At 39.7% G+C, this 21,029-nt stretch overlaps 1 protein-coding gene across 3 annotated transcripts in view; it reads right to left on the bottom strand.

Annotated features, from left to right (window-relative positions):
* LOC143269364 (uncharacterized) overlaps positions 1 to 21,029 on the bottom strand; it is a 90,950-nt gene that overhangs the window by 24,661 nt on the left and 45,260 nt on the right. The window contains exon 1 of one of the 3 annotated variants that reach the window (XR_013045766.1): positions 7,081 to 7,152. The gene's annotated coding sequence lies outside the window, so the exon portion shown is untranslated. Of the gene's footprint in view, positions 1 to 2,084; positions 2,287 to 6,947 lie in introns of those variants that run through there. The other 2 variants (XR_013045764.1, XR_013045765.1) reach the window with 2 other exon arrangements.

The following is a 21,029-nucleotide window of genomic DNA, read 5'->3' as shown; positions in this document are numbered from 1 at the left end:
GGGAACTCATGAACTTTAGACCAACAGCTATGGAGCCTCTGTGGGACTGGACTAGGCCCTCTGCATAATCAAGACAGTTGTTTAGCTTGATCTGCGTAAGGAGCCCTCTGGCAGTAGTATCAGGATCCATCCCTGGTGCACAGGCTGGTTTTTGGAGCTCACTACCTATGGTGGTACAGCTTGCACAGCCTGGATGTAGAGGGAGGGACTTGGACCTCCCTTTACTGAATGGACCAGTCTCTGCTGACTCCCCATGAGAGGCCTTACCTTGTTGGAGGAGGGAGTACGGGGTGGATTGAAGGGGGAAATGCTGGAAAAGCAGGAGGAGGGAAGAGAGGGGTATCTGTGCTTGTTATATAAAATGAAAAAAATTCTTAATGAAAAAAGAGAGAAAAATATATGTATGAGAGAAGCAGTACATTATGGCCAATTCACTGGGCATGATGGAGCTGTGTTTACAGAAGAGATGAAAATTAAATGGTTGCTTCATCAGGGACTTCAGGACCTGTGTGTGGCTCTCCAGCCTTTGCAGAGCCCAATGGAAGAAAGTGATCTTGTGGAAACAATTAACAGTTTAAGGAAAGGATGAAGTGTTGTATAACAATTTTCCTTATTATGACATGGTATTCTTTACTATTATTTTTGAGATTATAATGACATTATTTTCTCTTTTCATTCATCCCTCTAAATCTTCCCTATACTCTTCCTTGCTCTCTTTCTCATTTATGACCTGCCTTTTCATTAATTGCTGTTATAAGCTTGTGTGTGTGTGTGTGTGTGTGTGTGTGTGTGTGTGTGTGTGCATGTCGTTATATATTCCTAAATGTAAACCAAGCATTCTGTATAGCTAGAATATATGTTTTCAGGACTGACCATTTGATATTGAGTATCCAAGTAGTGTGCTCTTCCCTGGGTGGAGCTATTTCCTTAAGTCTCAGCAAGTTCTATGAAGGTTCATAATACCCAGCAATTAAACTATGGCTGGAAAAGCTGAAACTTACAGGATTAACAAGGCCCTTCCACTCCCAAGGTTAAATAGGTGGTAACTAAGGAGAACTGAAGAAATGAGACCCTCTGTCTCATTCAGCTGCAAACAAGTCATGCAGACACATTCAGAATTCTAGTCTTCATGAGTCACCCATTCTAATATGAGACTTTGTGATGCCACACATTACAGTTATTCATATTCTTATAATTATTTCCATACCTATTCTCCTGTATTAACCTCAATAAACACATTAATTTGAGGGAATAGGAATTAAACAGTCTTCCCTGGGAGGCAGACAGATAAAGGGGAACTGATAAGTAATACAAATAGCCAACTTCTGGCTTTCTTTTTATTTTCCATACTGAGACAAAGGTTTAGTAGGCTTTGCCTTCCACCAGCAGACTGCCTCTTCCAGCTGTCTGGTTCAGGACAGATAGGTATGTTCACAGTCAGTCCCGAACATGGTCACCTGAAGCTGCAGGTGATCACAGTTCTTGTGAGTGAGCAATGGCTTATGTCATATCCAAAAGACAGCACGTTACAGCAGTTCCCCTCACGCTCAGTCAGGACACTCGGGGCCCATTTCCACGATATTTCCTATGTCTAACAGAAGTGGTTAATCTACAGGTTTCATTTAGCAATGAGCATTCATGGTCACTTCAACATTCTAATGTTATGTGGCTGTGCATTCACTGATGCCTGCTACCGAAAGAAGGACCTCTGACCAAGACTGAGAGCTGAAGAGATCTAGATGTAGAAACAGAAATATTTACAAAGCAGTTGCTATTACACAAAGTAACAATAGTAGCATCATCTTAAGGGTTATGACCTGTCAAGCCAGTGACTTTTGACCAGGAACATAGTACTAGGTATTAATTCCTTCCTATAGTGCAGGCCTCACGAGATCAGAAGGAAGTTAATTAAACAGTGACACCCATGTCACTATTGCACCAGTGATTTTCACATATTCTGTAGGCCACCACTTCAATTATATTTGCTTATGCTGAAATAAAAAGTCATAATTTCATAAGATCCTATTTGTGGATTTTTGGTCTCATTTACTATTGGATGAGAGTCCTACTCAGAAATCCCTTACCTGTTCTTGGAAGTGGGACTATTTTCTCTACTGTGACCTTTGACAATTTCAGGGTATCAGGTCTTATTTTGACATCTATGATGCATTTGGTGCAGAGCTTGTGTACAGTAGAAGATAAAGAGCAGAGTTTCATTTTCTGCATGCTGAAAACAATTTTTCATAATGACCATATCTGAGACAGTATCTCAAATGACAACATATACGTGAGATACAAATGTGTGTGCAAAGTTATACTAGGTACTCACAAGTGCATTCTGCTTACCAAGTGGACCACTTTGAGGGAACCAGCCATGCAGTAATATGAGGTCAAGCTCTGACCACTCAGAGTAAGGAAGGCATGGCAATCACTTGCATTAAAATAAATTTGCAGCAGGACTTACAGCCTGGCTCAAACACTGCAAATTAGGTGGTCATTTTCTTGGGCCCTCAAACCCATTCTCACACTAGTAAAATAAAAACAACATAAATACAGAAGAGGACAAATGATCCTTTGGTGATGAATAATATTTAGATTGCCCCATATTTCCAGCTTTAAGTGTCTTTTTAATGATTACAATTTTCACCAAATCAAATTTTTTAATGCTGCACAGGAAGTGTAAAAAAGAGCATATATGCTGTGTTTATTGTAAAATAAAACATGCTGGGTACTGTGGATGCTATAATGATGGTTATGAATGAAAATTTAACATAGACATACCAGCTGTGTCACGCCTGGGTGTGCCTACTTCTAAAAGTGAGCTCACTATACTGGATCATGTATATGTGTGTATGTGAGTTTGTGTGTAATTTTTATCATTGTGGTACCTACAACACAGATGATTTATGGAATGAGCTTAGAAGACCACCAATATACTAATGGATAAACAAAGTATGATATACATAAATAATGCAAGATAATTCAATAAAGAAAGAAAACCTATAGAAAAAATTAATTATATAATTCTCAAGAAAAATGCTGCAACTATGTATCATCAAACTTAAAAAAATAGACAGGTCTCCAAAATACAAATATCCCATATAAATCTAGAAAAAATATCAAAGTAGGAGGAAAATTTTTGAGGAAGCATGAGGGCACATATTTTAGATGGAGGGAGTATAACAGGGTAATGAGGGGATGTATATGAGCAAATTAGTGACTTTGTATAATTAATATGTACAGAATAACAAGATTAATTTTAGAAGTAACAAAATAAAAAAGAATTACTTATATGCATAAGGGCTTATAGATTTTAATAAAACTAAACAAAATGACTACATTTTTACTATCTTCTAAACTTCTCTTAAAATGTTTGAATGATGGGGCTAGAGTTGGCCTCACAGAAAAACACACACTGTACTCTTTCAAAGAACCTGAGTTCAGTTTCCATCACCCATCGCAGTGATTCATAATCAAACACCAATGTCCCTAGTTCCAGGAAATCTGGAGCCTCTCCTTATCTCTGTGGGAACTGCTCTCCTGTGCACATACCTCCCCCTATAAATACATATGTGGAATTTTAAAAGTATTCTCTCCAAATTTCCCTATTGAGTTTTCTGGAACCAGAGAGGCAGAGAGGGTTGCATGGATGCTGTACATGACCTCAGTTCATTCTCACACTCTCAGTTGTAAGAATAAAGGAGTGTAATTAATAAATTATAAGTACTATAAGGTCATTCTGGAACCCAGAATCCTAAAAGATTTACACCAGTATATAAAATTATTGGACCACATAAGAAATCTGAGTTGTATAAAGTTGATGCAAATAAATTTGCATAAAAATTAAACATTATAGCTTGGCAGTGGTGGTGCACGCTTTTAGTCCCAGCACTCGAAGGCAGAGCCAAGCGAATCTCTGTGAGTTCAAGGCCAGCCTGGTCTACAAACTTAGTTTTAGGACAGCCAGGACCACACAGAGAAACCCTGTCTCAAAAAAATAAAAAAAGAATTTGCCAGGCGGCGCACGCATTTAATCCCAGCACTTGGGAGGCAGAGGCAGGCGGGTCTCTGTGAGTTCGAGGCCAGTCTGGTCTACAGAGCGAGATCCAGGGAAGGCTCAAAGCTACAAAAAGAAACACTGTTTCAAAAAAAAAAAAAAAAAAAAGTAATGTATAACCCTGCCCTGCCGCCTTTCAAGTGAAGATGCAGAGGATTGAAAAGGGTAAAAAAAATTTAAATATTATAAGGGCTTTCTTGGCATTTCATTAGTTCTAGTCACTGAAAGTTACAGTGTGCTTAAATTCCATCACCATATTGTCATACATCATGTATATTTAATTAAGGAGGATTACAAAAGCTTTGAAGTCCACCATAACAAAAGACAGAAATTTTGGCATGAATAATCTGTAAACTATAAACTACTATTTGATCTGGCTGACACAACACTCGATAGACGAGCTCCAAAGGTCTGGCAGCTTCTGACATAAGTCACCAAGGAAAGAGCTCTGAGTTTAGTAGCCCATGGGCCTTCAGTGCCTGAAAAACAGCTATTAATTTTTTTAAAAAGATGTCTGAATAACAAACTAGGTGAGGGGATAAATAAAATAAAAGCCCAAAAGCAGACACAGAAAGACATTTTGGACAGAACCCATGAAGTTAAAACTATCAAGATAGAAGACTCAAACTAACCATGTAATTGCATTAAACATACAAGTTTAGATGGGAGAAATTGCCAGACTAGATAAACAACCACAAAGGATTTCACTCTATGATGAATAGAAAACAAATGTATGGGCAGAGTGTCAGAGTAAGGAGGCAGGAAAAGGCAGAGTTCTTTAAAATGTCCTAGTACCCATGTTACTACCAAAGTAAACTGCTGAACAATAAATTTTACTAGGGAAAGTATCTATTATGAATAACACAAATATTATAATATACATGTGTGTGGTGAAAAGGGATCAATTTTCCAGGCAGACGGAACACTCTACTTAAAAAGATTTTAACTACGAATCCTCCAACCTGGTTAAGAAAGTAGATGGAAACTGACAAATCCACAATTAAAGTTGGAGATGGGAGTCCACAGAACAAAAGGAGGGAAATTCCAACAGCTTCACTTGCAAATGTTCGTGGTGTAATGAGATGTTGGTCAGGTTCAAGGCCCCTGGCTTAGGTACACCATCAATACTAGACCTGCATGAGATACAGCAGCTCCTAATGCCACAAAGATGATGGAGAGATGATGGAGAGGTGAGAAAGATGGGGGTCGGGGGAGTGAAGTGCTTTACTTTTTCTTCTTTTTAATTATTATTTATTTTGTCTCATTTATATTCCCCTTTTCTTTCCTTTGTGGGGGGACTCTGAAAGAGTGAGGGGCAGATATGGAGGGACTGGGAGATGGGTGGGATTGGGGTACATGGCATGAAATTCCCAAACAATTAATAAAAAAAGAAAAAATGCATAGGTTAAAAAAAATCAAATTTCGAGCCGGGCGTGGTGGCGCACGCCTTTAATCCCAGCACTCGGGAGGCAGAGCCAGGCGGATCTCTGTGAGTTCGAGGCCAGCCTGGGCTACCAAGTGAGCTCCAGGAAAGGCGCAAAGCTACACAGAGAAACCCTGTCTCGAAAAAACCAAAAAAAAAAAAAAAAAAAAAAAATCAAATTTCACTTTCTACCATTTGTTAACATGAACTAAACAATAAGAATTCAAATGAATGAGGTTTTTGACTTTTAAAAAATATGAACATATGGAATAATTCAGTGCAATTTTGACATAGGAACAAAAGTTCCTATCTAAAAAGGGTTAAAGATGATGCATTTGGAACAGAAAATTCCATTTTACTCTTGATATATCCACAGGATAAGATTGGGTAATAAGAAAAAATTAAAATTATAATTAAGTTCTTGTACTAAAAAAGAGAAAATAAGAAAGAAGCAGACAAGGAGAACATGAACACTGCTGTCAATCAATTTCACCTAACAGACATTTACAGAACACCTCCTCAAATGACGGCTTAAGACAACATTTCCAGAACACACAGGTCACTTTTCAACACACTCCGTGTTACAAGATACTAAACAGGTTTAAATAAACATAAAAGAGCCGATATAAAGTCATGTGTTCAATGTGACTACAGGGAAATTAAAATATAAGTTAATAACAGAATAGTATCTTAATAATCCCCAGTAAATGAAAATTAAACATTTCATTCTTAAAATAATCAATAGATTAAAAGAGAAAGTCATAGTGAGAGTAAAAGTATCGAAGTGGAAATAAAAGATAACAAAATTTATGGAATAAAGCTAAACCATGATTAGAAAAAAACTAAAACATTAAATGATTTTATATGAATGTGAATACATTTGGATTTTGTGATCTCACTCTGTAGCATAGCCCCAGTGTAGAGCTCTGTGTGGAGCCCAGTCTGTTCTCCAACTAATGGAATCCTGTTTCCCAAGGGCTTTGATTATAGGTATGAAATACTTAACACCTGACTTAAGTAATTTGTAATCTGTGACATAAATTTTATATAAATACTAAAAAGAAAGTAAGAAGCCCCTAATCAATTTTTAAAATTCAATAAATTGAAAATAAATATGACAAGAAGTAAGAGAAAGATACCTATCTAACACTGATAAATCTCTAGGCACACTAGCGAAGAAAAATGAAAGAATACTAAAGTTACTCACATAAGGAATGAGAAAAGGGATATCGCTGATCCCACAGGCACTAAGATGCAGTAAAGAAATACAGAAAAGGTTAATCCTATAACAATTTGGATGCAGAACTGCATCCTGCCATCCTGGATCTTCACAGCAGGCATCGCAGCCTCAGGAGAACTGGGCTGTGAGTAGTCTCCAGGCTCTGAGAAGACTGCCCCAGCCCTCACTATACCTGGCCTAAGAGGAGACTGCTGCCAAGAAGGCCTTTGCCTTCACCTCAGCCTCACCAGAACTGGGGCTGTGAGGAAGTCCAGACTCTGAGGAGATGGCGGTCTCCCACCCGTGTGGTCCACCCCTCAGAGACCCTGAGCCTGGCCACGGTGGCCTGGGGCGGCCTTCACCAGAATGAACTCCACAGACCTCCTCCACAATGGTTCAGCAGCTCCTCAGCAGTTCCTTCACCTCCTCAAGTCTGAGCATGCTCAATGTACCAGGCAGGAAGAACAAGGTGGAATGGGGGAGGTTTAGAGTCTCTGTCCGGATGCTCATTGGGCCAGAGTGCTTCAGGGGTGGGCTTAAGCCTCACATGCCATTTATGATTGGAGGTGTTGCATGTGGCTCTATTTGGAGGCTGGCCTTTACTGGTGGGATGTGGCTTTGGTGGGAATGGTCTGCTGTGTCTCAAGAGGGACAAAGGTTGTGGAGCCTCTCAACACTAGGGGTCTGCACATCGCGGGCTTCCAGCTCAGCACAGGACAAGTGGGTGCTCAGGCCTCCGTGGTCTGCTCATAAGTTACAGAGGGAGGCCTTGTGGCCAGAGTTGCACACCTACCATCCCATAGTTCTTGTTCTGTCTCACCTTGCCTCATCTTATCTGACCTAGCCTCACATCCTCTTACCTGGAGCAGAAAACCCATTTGGCCATTTGGGAGGTACCAGATAGCGCCGCTTTATTGCAAAGAGGAGAAAATTAAAATGACAACCAGAGAGTCACTTTCTCAAAATCACACAGCTGCTTGTATGTGACAGGGACCCTAGTCAAGTCAATTCCACAGACAGCTAGATTAGAGTTCACTTCTATTCTGCAGAAGTGGCTGTGTTTAGTCCCCGTGAGAAAGTGGTATTTAACAATGTTGACATTGTATCAGGTCATCAGCTTGGCGTTCCTGTGACTCAGCATGGACAGGGAGCTTGCATCAGTCGGACTATGCTCTTATCATTCACCTCTCCAAGTGAAATGACTTAGTGGCTCATGGCTGAGAAATGACAAAACCATAAGTTTGAGTGATTTCATGATCTTTAAGATGAGAGCTGTCATGCAGAAGGGAAAGGAGGTGTTGTGCCCAGATCGTGACCCCCAGAGAGACCACCAAAGACGAGCATGCCGGAATGCAAAAGCAAGGTTTAATTCTGGATATCCAAAAGCAATACAAGCCTAGGCAGGGACATCGTCCAATACATCCAATGCAGTGGAGGCTGGAGGAAGCGCCCACCTGTCTGCAAGCTCAGTTTTTAAAGGGAAAAGTCACAAGGTTACATCATTTAGGGGTGCTAGTACAGGTACAATTCTGATTGGCTCGCTTCTAGGGACTTCTAGAAATTACTTCTAAGGGAGTGGTTGCCCACCACCATTTCTCATTGGCTGCCCTCAGATGGGGGCATTTCTGTGGTCAGTTACCCTGGAAACCAGGGAGAGGACATTCCATAGTCTGGCAGGCATTACCTCGTGACTATCTTGTGACTCTGAACTTCTACACTTCCTGGTTTCTGGAATCTGAACTGACTGGTTTCAGTAACTAATGGCCTATTCCTAAAAGGAGAAATCTTAGGCCTTAGTTTTTGGGTGAAAGCATTTTGGTCTTATTTCTAAGATGGCTCATTTTGGTCTCACAGAGGAAAACAGTTTGTGTCCAGGGAAACAGATTTTGTTTTAGTGTCACTGTGGGGCTTCTCAAGTTGTGCCTCCTCTGTCTTCCATCAGGGTCACTTTGGGGAATGCAAGAGTTGTTGAATCAGTTGGCAAGATAGAGAAATATTTTGGGTCTGGTGATAATGTTGAAAGGAGGCAGAAAGTTCCACCTTCATCAAAGTATCTCATCCAGAGCTTTGTTCTTGCCAACTTCCACTCAATATCATTAGAACCGTATGAAAGACACAAGTGCAAGGTTTGAGACAGGAATCTGGAAAATAGAACTATGTTACATTTTGAGCTCTGCAGATGCTTCTAGAGAGAGCAACCTTGCAGTAGCTATATAAACTCCAATTTCATATGCCTTATACAAGCAAATACATAGATCTCACCTCCCAGTTTGAGAAATACATTTTATCGGGGAATAGTGGTGCATGTTTCTAAACCTAGCAACTTGGGAAGCTGAGGCAGGAGGATCATGAATCTGAGACTGGCCCTAGAGTGAGTGCCCTTCAGCTTTAAAAAATACAAAATTATTATATTCAACATAAATGGTCTTTTTCTATTTGTTAATAAAATAAGTATACATACATTAAAGAGACAGTGTAGTTTTCTTATTTCTATTTATACTTTAATCCAATATTGAATGAGATACTGTTATCAGTCAAATGTTATGAATCCATATTATCAAAGATAAGTTATGAGACACTAAAACAATTATTCTCCAAAGAAATTTACAACCAAGTCTATTTCTGAGTTCATAATATTACATTCCAAATTCATTAGGTTTTGAATTTTTTCTGCTGGATGTCTTTTTAGCTTTGTTTGATTGCCTATTTGCTATGGCATTTATTTTTTCACTATTGGAATTATAATAGACACTATTAACATAATGTGCTGGATGTATGTACAGTTTCTTTATTGCTGCAAGCCACAAAAATATACAAAGTAGGATTTCACCTGATTATGACAAAGTTAACACCTGCAAGAAGCCAAGGGCCTTCCAGAGGTCAAGCTTAGGCTCAGGGAGCCTTGGTGATATTTGGCTTTTGATTATCAGTTGTTTTCTGCTATGAGTTTCTTATGTGCTATTGTAGATTTTCTATCATTTGTGGGCACCATTTCCCCTCTAGTAAAGGAATATTTAGATAACCTTCTGTACTGACAGCTATGCACAGCCAGAACCCTAGTTCAAGCCTCCCTGTAATTATCATAATTGGCAGCATCTGGGCAGGTCCATCCCCAGATGGAGGAAAGTAGCTTATCAGAGATACCTCTGTACTCTCTAAGAACAGACTTAAGTGTCCAGACTACCTGTTTTGGTGGATGTGCCAATTAAGCTTAACTACCTCCTTTCCCAAATCTTACCTATCTCCTTTTTACTATCACCAGAGGCATCTAGCTGTACACAGGTTGCCTAGCGACCAAGCACACTTTCCCTCACCCTCCAGAAAAAACCAGAGGTAACTTGAATAGATAAGAACCACAGGAAAAAAGAAGACAGTTTTATTTTCTCCCATTGAACTAGCAACTTATAGAGTCTTAACATTTTCCACCAATCACATTTAAGACTAGAGTGGAGCACATAAAATTTCTCTTCCTAGATATTACCTGAATTTAGCCTTTAGTTAATTCATTTCCGCATTAGTCACTTCTCTTTTGGGCTGCAAATGATAATTAAGTATTACTGCCTCTCTATGTGATTCTTATCACCCCTCCATTTGAGCCTGGAAGCCGTGCTTTGCTCTGCCAAGGGATTACTGCTTGTAAGTGTATATTTACTGGGACTTCCAGGGCACAGGGGGATGGAGAAGAGAAAAGAGAATGGAAGAACTAGATGGGTAAGAGCTTGAGAGGAACAAACTGAGATGGGGAAGAACTAGATTGAAGGGCTAGAAGAGAGTACTAGAGGAATGAGATAGGAGCCAGATAGGAAAGAACAAGATGAGGAACTAACAGATGAGAGAAGAGGAAATGGGAGAGGAGTTGATATGGGAAAGAACCAGATGGATGAGAACCTAGAAGGGACAGAACTAAGATGAAGGAATTAAGATAGAACCTAGAGGGGACAGCAGATAAATGTCGAGAGAAATCAGGCAAGAAAGGAGCTAAAATGAGAGCAGAGTATAAGCTGTGTAGAGAGAGAACTGACACAGAATAATAAAGTGTATGGACTAAGGAGTTTCATGTACATAGATTCATTTTTTTTTCATCAAAGATTAATTATCAGCTGGTTGTAGATTCTTCCCAAACCCTGGGAGGGGACTATCAAGGGGCTGAACCTGCGTAGTCCCTGATACTTTATATGAGACTTTTAAAGGAATTGGATTTGGATTTTTAGGATATTGGAATAGAGGACATTTAAAAGAGGAGTGTATGAGGCTTTAGGGACAAAAGATTATATTGTATTTACAATTTAATTTGAATATCATTTTCTAAATATATTCTTTTTTTCTTGCTTTTTTTTGTTTCCTTGCTGTGATGTGTTTATGTTTATGTTTGCATAAGCATATGGATTTTAAGGTGGCCAGTGAGCAATGGTGGAATGTGAAGATTGGTTTTAATGTCAATTTGCCACAAATTAGAATTGCCTCAGTAGGGAACCAAACTAAAAACTTGTCCTGATTGCCTTAATTTATGTGGAAAGAACCCATCCCATAAGTGTGGGTGAAACCTTCTTTTAGCAGCCTAGATTAAAAAGGGCAGAGTAGGATGCAGGCTGTTAACCTTGTGCCTGCCTGGCCGTTCCTCTTGCCCATGAATTGATTTAACCTGTTGCTGCTGCAGAGGATTGCTTTGCTGATACCAGAAACATCTTTGCAGTATCTGTCCATTGACTAGAGAATATCACCTCTCCAAGAAACTTCTAAAGTTCTAGTACCACATTCAGACTGCTCAGGTAGACAGATTCTTGCTCTGAGCAACCACTGGGTTGTGGGATTCTCCAATGTGAGATAATCACTGTGGGACTACTCTATCTGCTGAGGTGCCCAGCCTCAACTTACCAGAATCTCAGGCTTTCAGATAACTATTGGTACTATTCTAACATAACCTGATTTGATACATTCTTTTAAAGGAGTAAGCTATGCTCCACAGTCATATCCAGAATCCAGTAAACATCTAACATTACTAAACCCTTCAGGAGACTGCGATCTGGTTTCATAATGAAAACAATCTGTATTTTCAGATGTGAACTGCTGTTTTCAACTGTTTCTTTCCCAGAAACAGTTTGGAGCACTGTACTTCACAGCAAGATAAAGCTGTTGAAACCAATCCTTTCATCAACAAATACGTAGTGATAGCATAATATATTTTTAAGGTTTGTAATTTTTACATATCTTATGGGAGATGGGAGAGTAGGAGAGTTCAGAAACTATGTGGAAGAATAATGATTCTAGGCACAAATAAAAATCTAGCACAATAGAAATATTGGTTTTAATTAGGAATTTTTTTCATTCTACATACCAATCAAGTATCCCCCTCTGCCCTCCTCCTGCCCCTCCCAACCCTAGAAATATTCTTATCTGCATGTATATACTTCCATAAAACACAGTTTGAGTGGACGTGACCTACATGAGTGGCACTGCCTCTTTCTTTGTGGATAGATTTCCACAACCTATCAAATGAAAGGGCCAGTGAAAGGCATGGCTTACTTCTTTTTGAGTGTGTGGGCTTCCCACTGAATTGCCCCCATAGGCTCATTTATTGAATGCTTTTCTCTTAGTAGGTGGTCTCTTTAGGAAAGAATTAGAAGTTGTGCCTTCATAAAGGACGTTGTTCATCTTGGATGAGTTTTGAGCTATGAAGGACTCATTTCAGGCATGAGTAAGCAACACAAATGTAAAGGCATAGAACTTAGGCCTACTTCAGCATCTCTGCCTTTAACAGCTGGAGTGCATGTACAGAATGTTGGAACATTCCTCCTGTGTCACAGGGAGTAAAGATGATACCTGAAGAGAAACTTCAGTTTCTACATTAATTCTGATTAAATTTTCACATTCCTCTGTAAATTTCCTCAGAGCTGTTCCTAGTGCTAAAGAGAAGACAGTGAAGTCTAAGTGATGAAGGCAAATGTGACTCTGCTCAGCCAGGGCAAGAAAATCAGCCTCAGCCCCTGTGGAAGAGATTGGTAGCAGGTGTCAGCACAACTGAAGGGGAGTGCAGGTTGACAAGGAGGTGTGTAGCTAACAAAGAGAAACGATGGAATAGATTCTTTAAATCCAGTCAAAAACAGAAAAGTAAAAAGAACAAAAGACTCTTGTTAGGATAATTCCCCACCACCTTATGACTGACAAATTCCATTTGGAAGTTTGTATCACATTTAAATACTTCATCTTAGTATATGACACAGTATGTCTTTTATAGCAATTCTACTTTAAACATTAATTTTTTCCGGGCATACATTTTCCTGTTTCTTTTTGCCTCTTTCTTTGATTTTTATATAATGAGCAATTGATTCCTGAGCAGAAGGGTCATATAACATGTCTCCTTTCTAACTGATTGAAATGACCCAATTACATTCTAAGTAGGAAGTGAGTATCCATGTTTGTGTATAATATAAAAAAATATATACATTATGTATTAATTGAGAGAATTTATCTAGAAAATCTAAAATGGTGAGAGAACTATGAAAAGTGGGGAAACACATATAGGTGACATGCATTCAAAAGTGTTTACTTCCACAGCCACTTGAGAAAAAGAAAAGGGAAGCCATGTCAAAATTAAGGGGAAAATTAAACAATCAGGGCTCCTGCAAATGAAGCATTTCTGTACCAACAGTCAACATATCTCATCTCCATTTATATGTTTACCTGAGACTATGTCATCTCTCTTTCCCTTATATGTGGATCCTCTCAGGAAACTTTATTTTAAAATTTCATCTTCCTGATAATATTTCAGATTCCCAAACACCAACAACCCCCTATGCTTGCTACCGCACACAGAGACTGGATGCCAAGGATCACAAACCGCGTTCCGTGTTGTATAGCAGAGCCAAGATAAAGAGCACTATTGGCTCTCAGAGGCAGAAAAAACTGAAGGTTCTCTTCCCATGCATTCATTCAGAGCAGCATCATGAAGGACTTTAGTATAGATATGGGAATGTGATTGAATTAACCTGCTACACCCAGCAGAGCCAGCTGGGCATTTCAAATGGAGGTTCAGCACAGGGGTTATTCAGAAGCCTTAAGGACCCTTGAGGACCCTCACATTCTCTTTCTCTTTGGTGGTTGACTAAAACAACATAAATGCTTCCATGGAAAATGACAAATTCTGTGGAGTAGATGCAGATGAAAGTATTTCAACAGAGAGAAAAACCTAGGTGTTTGGGGCCAAGAAGCATGAGGGCAAGCCATGCCTCTCTAAGGTCTTCACTGATTTTTTTCCCATGGTCTCCCATGACCTAGTTTATTATAATTACTTAAGTAGTATAATTAATATTATTTTTTTCTTTTAGTTTTTAAAGACAGGGTTTATCTGTGTGATCAACTTGGCTGTCCTGGAACTCAATGTATACAATAGAGTATTCTCAAACTGACAGAGAGTGTACCACAAGGACTTAGCTGAAAATCACAGAAAAGACACTATGGAATTAGATTGCTTTGGAGCCTATGATATCTGTTAATCTTGATGTTTGAACTTAAAGATATATCTGTACCTGTGAAACCTCAGTAAAAAAAACAAAAAAAACAAAAAAAAAACCCACTCTATGCCCTACAAAGAGAAGCTTAAACCAGGATTTGTAGATAAGAACTTAGAACCCTTTCAAGTTCCCAGATAGTAATATGAGCTACAGGGACTTAAAAACACAGAGTCAGGATATTCGGACAACTGGTAGGGGCTAATTGGCCATAAAACATCCCAAACTTCTCAAACCCAGGAGACAGCTCCTAAAACTCCTAACATGGTTGCTGAACAAACAAAAGATAAAGATAACATGAAAGACTGAAAAAAGGAAACTGATACTTGTAGCAGGAATCTTAAAGGTTCTTATTAATAAAATCAAACCTGAGGCCAGTTATTGGGGTCAATGCTGGTAGATCAGAGAGACAGAACAAGCCACAGCTATCTCACCTCGCCAGTTCCACAGCTGGTCCTGTTTCCTCAGACTGGAAGCTTCTGTGTCCTCATCCAGAATGAATCTCAGCTGAACTGTGTTGCTCCAAAGCCCGAAAGCTTAGCCAGCCAAATGCCTCTAGTTTCTGGTCCTCATGCCTTATATATCTTTCTGCTTTTTACCACCACTCCCTGGGATTAAAGGCTGGCATTCTGGGATTAAAAGTGTGTTTCACCATGCTTGGCTTTTTCCAATGTGGCCTTGAACTCACAGAGATCCAGAGGGATTTCTATCTCTGGAATGCTAGGATTAAAGGTGTGAGTGCCACCATTTTCTAGCCTTTGTATCTAGTGGCTGTCTGTTCTCTGACCCCAGATAAATTTATTAGAGTATACAATATTTTGGGGAACACAATACCACCACAGATACTAACCAAGGAGAGGGAGGTGGGTTGTGGGGAGTGAATTACATGGTCTGTGCCTTTAAGAACTAGCCTCACAAAGAAAGGGCAAGCTCCTCCAGGCCTCACTGCTATGAGTGAGTGCATTGGAAGGAGCTTCCCTGCCCCAGCTTGTAAACTTAAACAGAATAAATCTTGCTTTTGCATTCCGGTATGCTTGTCCTCGGTGGTCTCTCTGGGGGTCACGATCTGGGCACAACATACCAATGTAACAATTCTCACAGAAAAGATAGAGAACACAAAAACAGAAAACTTCAAGGAAAAGTCACCTATCAGCACTGTGGTCACTGCTCTTAATTGGATGGCTGAGCTGAGCTATTTTCAGCTCAGAACAAGGCTGCTTTTGCTTTGTGGAGGCTGGCTCTGAAGAAGACCACAGCTCCTTCCATTCAGGAAAAAAGGAGTTCATTATAACTATTTCTGTCTGCTGTCTGTCTCGGGACTTTGAAACCACTGAAGAGAAATTTTTTTTTCCTGTTTGTAACTTTTTTTTTTTTTTTTGGTTTTTTCAAGACAAGGTTTCTCTGTGTAGCTTTGTACCTCTCCTGGAACTCACTCTGTAGCCCTGGCTGGCCTCAAACTCACAGAGATCCTCCTGGCTCTGCCTCCCGAATGCTGGGATTAAAGGCATTTACCACCACCGCTCGGCTTTAACTGGTTTTTAACTTTAGTTATGTGAGAGTTTTGCCTACATGTGTCTGTGAACAGTATCTACAGAGTCTAGGGAAAAAAAAAAGAGGAGACGCCTAGGATTGGAGTTACAGCAAATGGTTAGCTACTATGTAGGTTCCTGGAATAGAATTTTGCTCTTCTCTAACAACCCCCAATAATACTAATTGCTGAACCATCTCTCTAGCCCCACTTTTTATTTAAAATATATTGCTATACATTTTATTTAAAAGATATTACACCACTTTCCCCTGTTTTCTCTTCATTCCATCACTTCTCAAATATTTCCATTCCAACTTCTTCCTTGTAAACTATGTCTGAATCAGTATGCTGATATATATGAAGACAATCTACTAAGTCCACTTTTTGGAGCTTTTATGTACATGGTTGCAGGGATGAAAGCATTAAGGAATTATACATTAGTGACACAGAAAAAGACTCAAAGTTGTGTCTCATAGATCACAATTAAAAATGTATTTCAAGGGGCTGGAGAGATGGCTCAGTGATTAAGAGCACTAGCTGCTCTTCCAGAGGTCCTGAGTTCAATTCCCAGCAACCACATGGTGGCTCACAACCATCTGTAATGAGATCCGGTGCTCTCTTCTGGCTGCAGACAGAACACTGTATATGTAATAAATAAATAAATCTTTAAAAAAAATGTATTTCAAGTTAAAGGTCTGGTAGATGTCCATGAATTGACAATCTGGTTTCTTTTCATTTTGAGCAGCAAACAGGTTGGTGAAGATAAAATAACCTGACCCAAAGTAACTTTGGCGGATAATATTCATTTGACTCAAAATTTTACAATACATCCCTATCAAACAAAATGTTTCCATCCATGTTCCCCAGAGTCTCGTGTTAATCATAATATAAATACTTAAAATTCTTAAGTCCCATAGGCTTTAAAAATTCCAACATTTAAAAAATCTACAGTCTCTTAAATGTATATTCTGTGAAAAAAATAAGTAACATCCCACTGTTCTCAAAAAGGGAAGAACAGGAGCATAGGGAATAATCAATCACATTTAAGGGAAAACAAATCAGGAAGCAATATTTCTGTTCTTTCCTTTTTGAACAGCTTCCTGTATCACATTGTGCAAATTCTAAGCCTGTTAATGATATTCTGGGATCTCATGGACTAGGGAAGCTCCGTGTTTTAGATTTTGCCATCCCTAGTATGTAGCAGGAATCTTAAAAGTTCTTATTAATAAAATCAGACCCGAGGCCAGTTATTGGGGTCAATGCTGGTAGATCAGAGAGACAGAACAAGCCACAGCTATCTCACCTTGCCAGTTCCTCAGCTGGTCCTGTTTCCTCAGACTGGAAGCTTCTGTGTCCTCATCCCCATGGCTCTCAGCTGAACTGCTGCTTCAAAGCTTGAATGCTTAACCAGCCACATGCTTAACCAGCCAAATGCTTCTAGTTTCTGGTCCTCACGCCTTATATATCTTTCTGTTTTCTACCACCACTCCCTGGGATTGAAGGCTGGCTTTCTGGGACTAAAGGCGTGTGTCACCATGCTTGGCTATTTCCAATGTGGCCTTGAATTCACCGAGATCCAGAGGGATTTCTATCTCTGGAATGCTAGGATTAAAGGTGTGAGTGCCACCATTTTCTAGCCTTTGTATCTAGTGGCTGTCTGTTCTCTGACCCCAGATAAATTTATTAGAGTACACAATATTTTGGGGAACACAATACTACCACACTAGTACACACAACTTTCCTACAGTGCCAATACTATTCCATACTGGCAACTCTCCTTATTTATCCTATGGTTCTAGAATCCACCACAGCTTTGGGTGTCTGCTGTAAACAGTGTCTTCTTAGGACCTTTCTTCGGGTGTTTCGATTCTATGACATGGTCATCAGCTCTCCATGAGCCCTTCAATCTTGGATTGGCAGTCAAGACACCAAGGCAGAAAAATCTCAGCAAAATCCCTAATATCTGGGCTATAGTCAGATAGCAAGCAAGGGTAGTTTCTATTCCTTCAACCTATTGTATGTTAATTCTCCTATTAACCTGATCACCTTGTATCCACAGTCAGGAGTCAGAGAATGGTAAATGTTGGTTCTTATTACATAATCCAGTACCAAGACAATGGGATGAAATGGTGCTATCACTCCTGGAAGGGACAAAAGATTTCTCATCTCAATGAACTTCATATACAAGATAATCTCTCATAACACACCCCAGAGAAAAACATGATCTAGATAAGTCCTCAAATGTGGGCCTGGAGGAGTCTCCCTTGGTTGATTTTAGATCTTAATCAAATTGAAAATCAATATTAACTGTCACACAAAATTAATAAAATTTGCTGTGTAGATAGAAAATTTTCCTTTTTTAAGTGATATCTCAAATACAAATAAGCCATATTTAGAGCCAAAGTATGTAAAACCTTTTGAATAAGGACTTACTCCTTTCCCAGATATGAGCAGCAATTGCCTGAGGATTGCAGGGCAGAAATATGAACCTCATGTAGAGTAAGGCACAGTGCAGAACTCTTCTGACCCATGCTTTTACCTCATTAAAACAGAATCACACCCAAGAATCCTCAGGAACAGAACTATGATCTTGTTTTGAAAGAGAAGGTTAAAGAAAGACGCCAAGAAGAGAGACACAGAGAGAAACTCCCTAAGAACCCTTTGAAATGGATCTTAGAAAGGCACACACTGTCACATGGCTTTCTATCAATTAACTGTGGCTCTCCCTCACAAGACTACACTTTCCCAAACTTATTTCTACTAATATCTGTGCTAAATCCATAATAAAAATTACTTTTTACCCAGGTATCATCACATGAGGAAGAGGCAGGTGGACCTCTTCAAGTTCCAGGCCTAGCCCATCTACTACATAGTGAGTTCCAGGCCAGACAAGGTTAGAATGTGAGACTATGTCTCAAAACAGACTCACTCCAAAATTCTCTGTTTCATAAACTTTAGGGCTGTGAAAATGGTTCAACACATGAAGTGCTCACTTTGCAACCATCCCTTTACTTCTGCATTACAAAAACAGTTTCAATAGTGCATGCCTTTTATCCAGTGTTTTTTTGTTTTTGTTTTTGTTTTTTTTCTTTGTTTTGTTTTGTTTTGTTTTTCGAGACAGGGTTTCTCTGCGTAGCTTTGCGCCTTTCCTGGAGCTCACTTGGTAGCCCAAGCTGGCCTCGAGCTCACAGAGATCTGCCTGGCTCTGCCTCCCCAGTGCTGGGATTAAAGGCGTGTGCCACCACTGCCAGGCTTATCCAGTGTTTTTAAGGCAAGAGAAAAGGCAGACAAGAGAAATCCTGCAAGCCTATTTACATGTAATAGCAAATTAGAGACCCCATCTCAAACATGCTGAGGGGAAAGGACCAGCACTCCAAATTGTTCTCTGACTTTAACACCCAAACCATGACACATATGCACACCTTTCCACAAATAAATGAGCACATACATACAAACAATCATAAGTAGATAGATAATAAAATTAAAATTGGATGATGTGGCAAATAACTTTTTTTCCAATACCTGTACAGCAGAGGCAGACAGAGTTCTGTGAGTTTGGGGCCAATCTTGCCTACATTTTGAATTCAGGAACCACTAGAGATACATAGAGAAACCCTGTCTCAAAATAAAATTCCAACTCTGATTTGTATTGACTCACCCTGAAAACATTTTCCAATATGCACTCAAGGGTCCCAGCTTAACCACTGCAGAGGTCCTCAGGTTAAGGACAATATCTCAAATTCATTATAGGTGTGAGCCATTGATCTCTGAAAAATCATTTTCATAAATGAATATATTTCAGTATGTTAGCAGAGTCAGGTAGATCTCTTTCAATTTGGTCTACATAGTGCACACACACACACACACACACACACACACACACATACACACACACAAATAATGTTGATTATAATCTTACTCTTTTTTTGAGACAAGGTCCCATTAGAAATTCCAGTTAGTCTAAAACTTACACTGCATAGTTTAATAAATAATGCATATTGAAAATATGGAATATATAAAACAAATATAAAATAATATATATTGAACATAAGACAAATTTGCCATGTGGTGATGGTACATGCCTTTAATCCAGGCACTCAGGAGGCAGAGGCAGGCAGATATCTGTGAGTTCAAGGCCAGCCTGGTCTACAGAGTGAGTTCCAGGATAGCCAGGACTGTTTCACAGAGAAACCCTCTCAAAAAACAAACAAACAAAAAATTCCAATAAACATTTTATTCTATATCATTGAATCATTATTCAAAACATGACAGTTTTCCATATAAGAGGGAGCTTCCAAAAAGTCTAACCACAATCTATAGGAAGAGCAGCAATTTATAATATCAACAAGCTCCATAATTTTGATATTAGCAAATATAACTAGATTTTTAAATACAAAATTAATAATGCTTCAAAATATAGTTATGAGTGTGTTTAGCTTATAACATTTCCAGTTTTACCAAGGAGCTTACCTATGAATATCACCCACGCTGTCTCTGGAACATTCCAAGACTCTTGCAGTACCTGAAGTCTCAGAAGGCAATGGGGCCATCCTGGAAAGCTCTGTAAAGCAGCTGGGCACCAGGAAGTATTTGGAAGGCTTTTGGACTCAAAGAAGGGTCTGTAGAGTGGCTTAGAGACTAAAGACTCAGAAGGAAACCTGGTGGCAGGAAGGTCCTGAATAAGACTAGTTGGATGCCTGCCTCTCTTTTCCTCCATCAGGTTCTCACCTATATGACCATGGCCAGCTGTTCCTGTGCTGTTTTCAGCATCCTGCTATCCCTAACAGATACAGTAGCAGCACTATGACATCCACCTATCTGGGTTTCATCAAAAGCTTTGGTTGGACTGCTTTTTCAGCTAGATCCAGTTCCTGGGAGTTTCCAGGGACTAGTTCGAGGGTTGCAAATGATCAGGGCAGGTGACACTCCATGAACACCCCATTCAGCTTCATAGATATTTGAGATAGGCAAGGCAAGAACTGGGTTGGTGCACAGGGCCTGTGAGCTTGTGCATCCCTGCCTCCCTGCCTCCCTGCCTCCCTGCCTCCCTGCCTCCCTGCCTCCTTGCCTCCCTGCCTCCCTGGGCCAAGCCTGCCAATCACTTGGGAAAAAGATCCTCTCCCTGAGGCAAACTCAACAGCAATCATCAGATGCACCTCCAGGCAAGTCCTTCACAGACACACCCATAAAACATGCTCACAAATATTCATTATCTCTGGAAATGCCCTTCCAGACATTATTTTTAGCCTGACTTGGAGAACTTGGGAATCCTGTGGTGACCTCAGATTTGAGGA

The sequence above is a fragment of the Peromyscus maniculatus genome, chromosome 18, assembly GCF_049852395.1.
Source record: "Peromyscus maniculatus bairdii isolate BWxNUB_F1_BW_parent chromosome 18, HU_Pman_BW_mat_3.1, whole genome shotgun sequence".
NCBI lineage: Eukaryota > Metazoa > Chordata > Mammalia > Rodentia > Cricetidae > Peromyscus > Peromyscus maniculatus.
The sequence above is the reverse complement of the archived record's forward strand: the minus strand, read 5'-3'. Positions and strand labels throughout refer to the sequence as shown.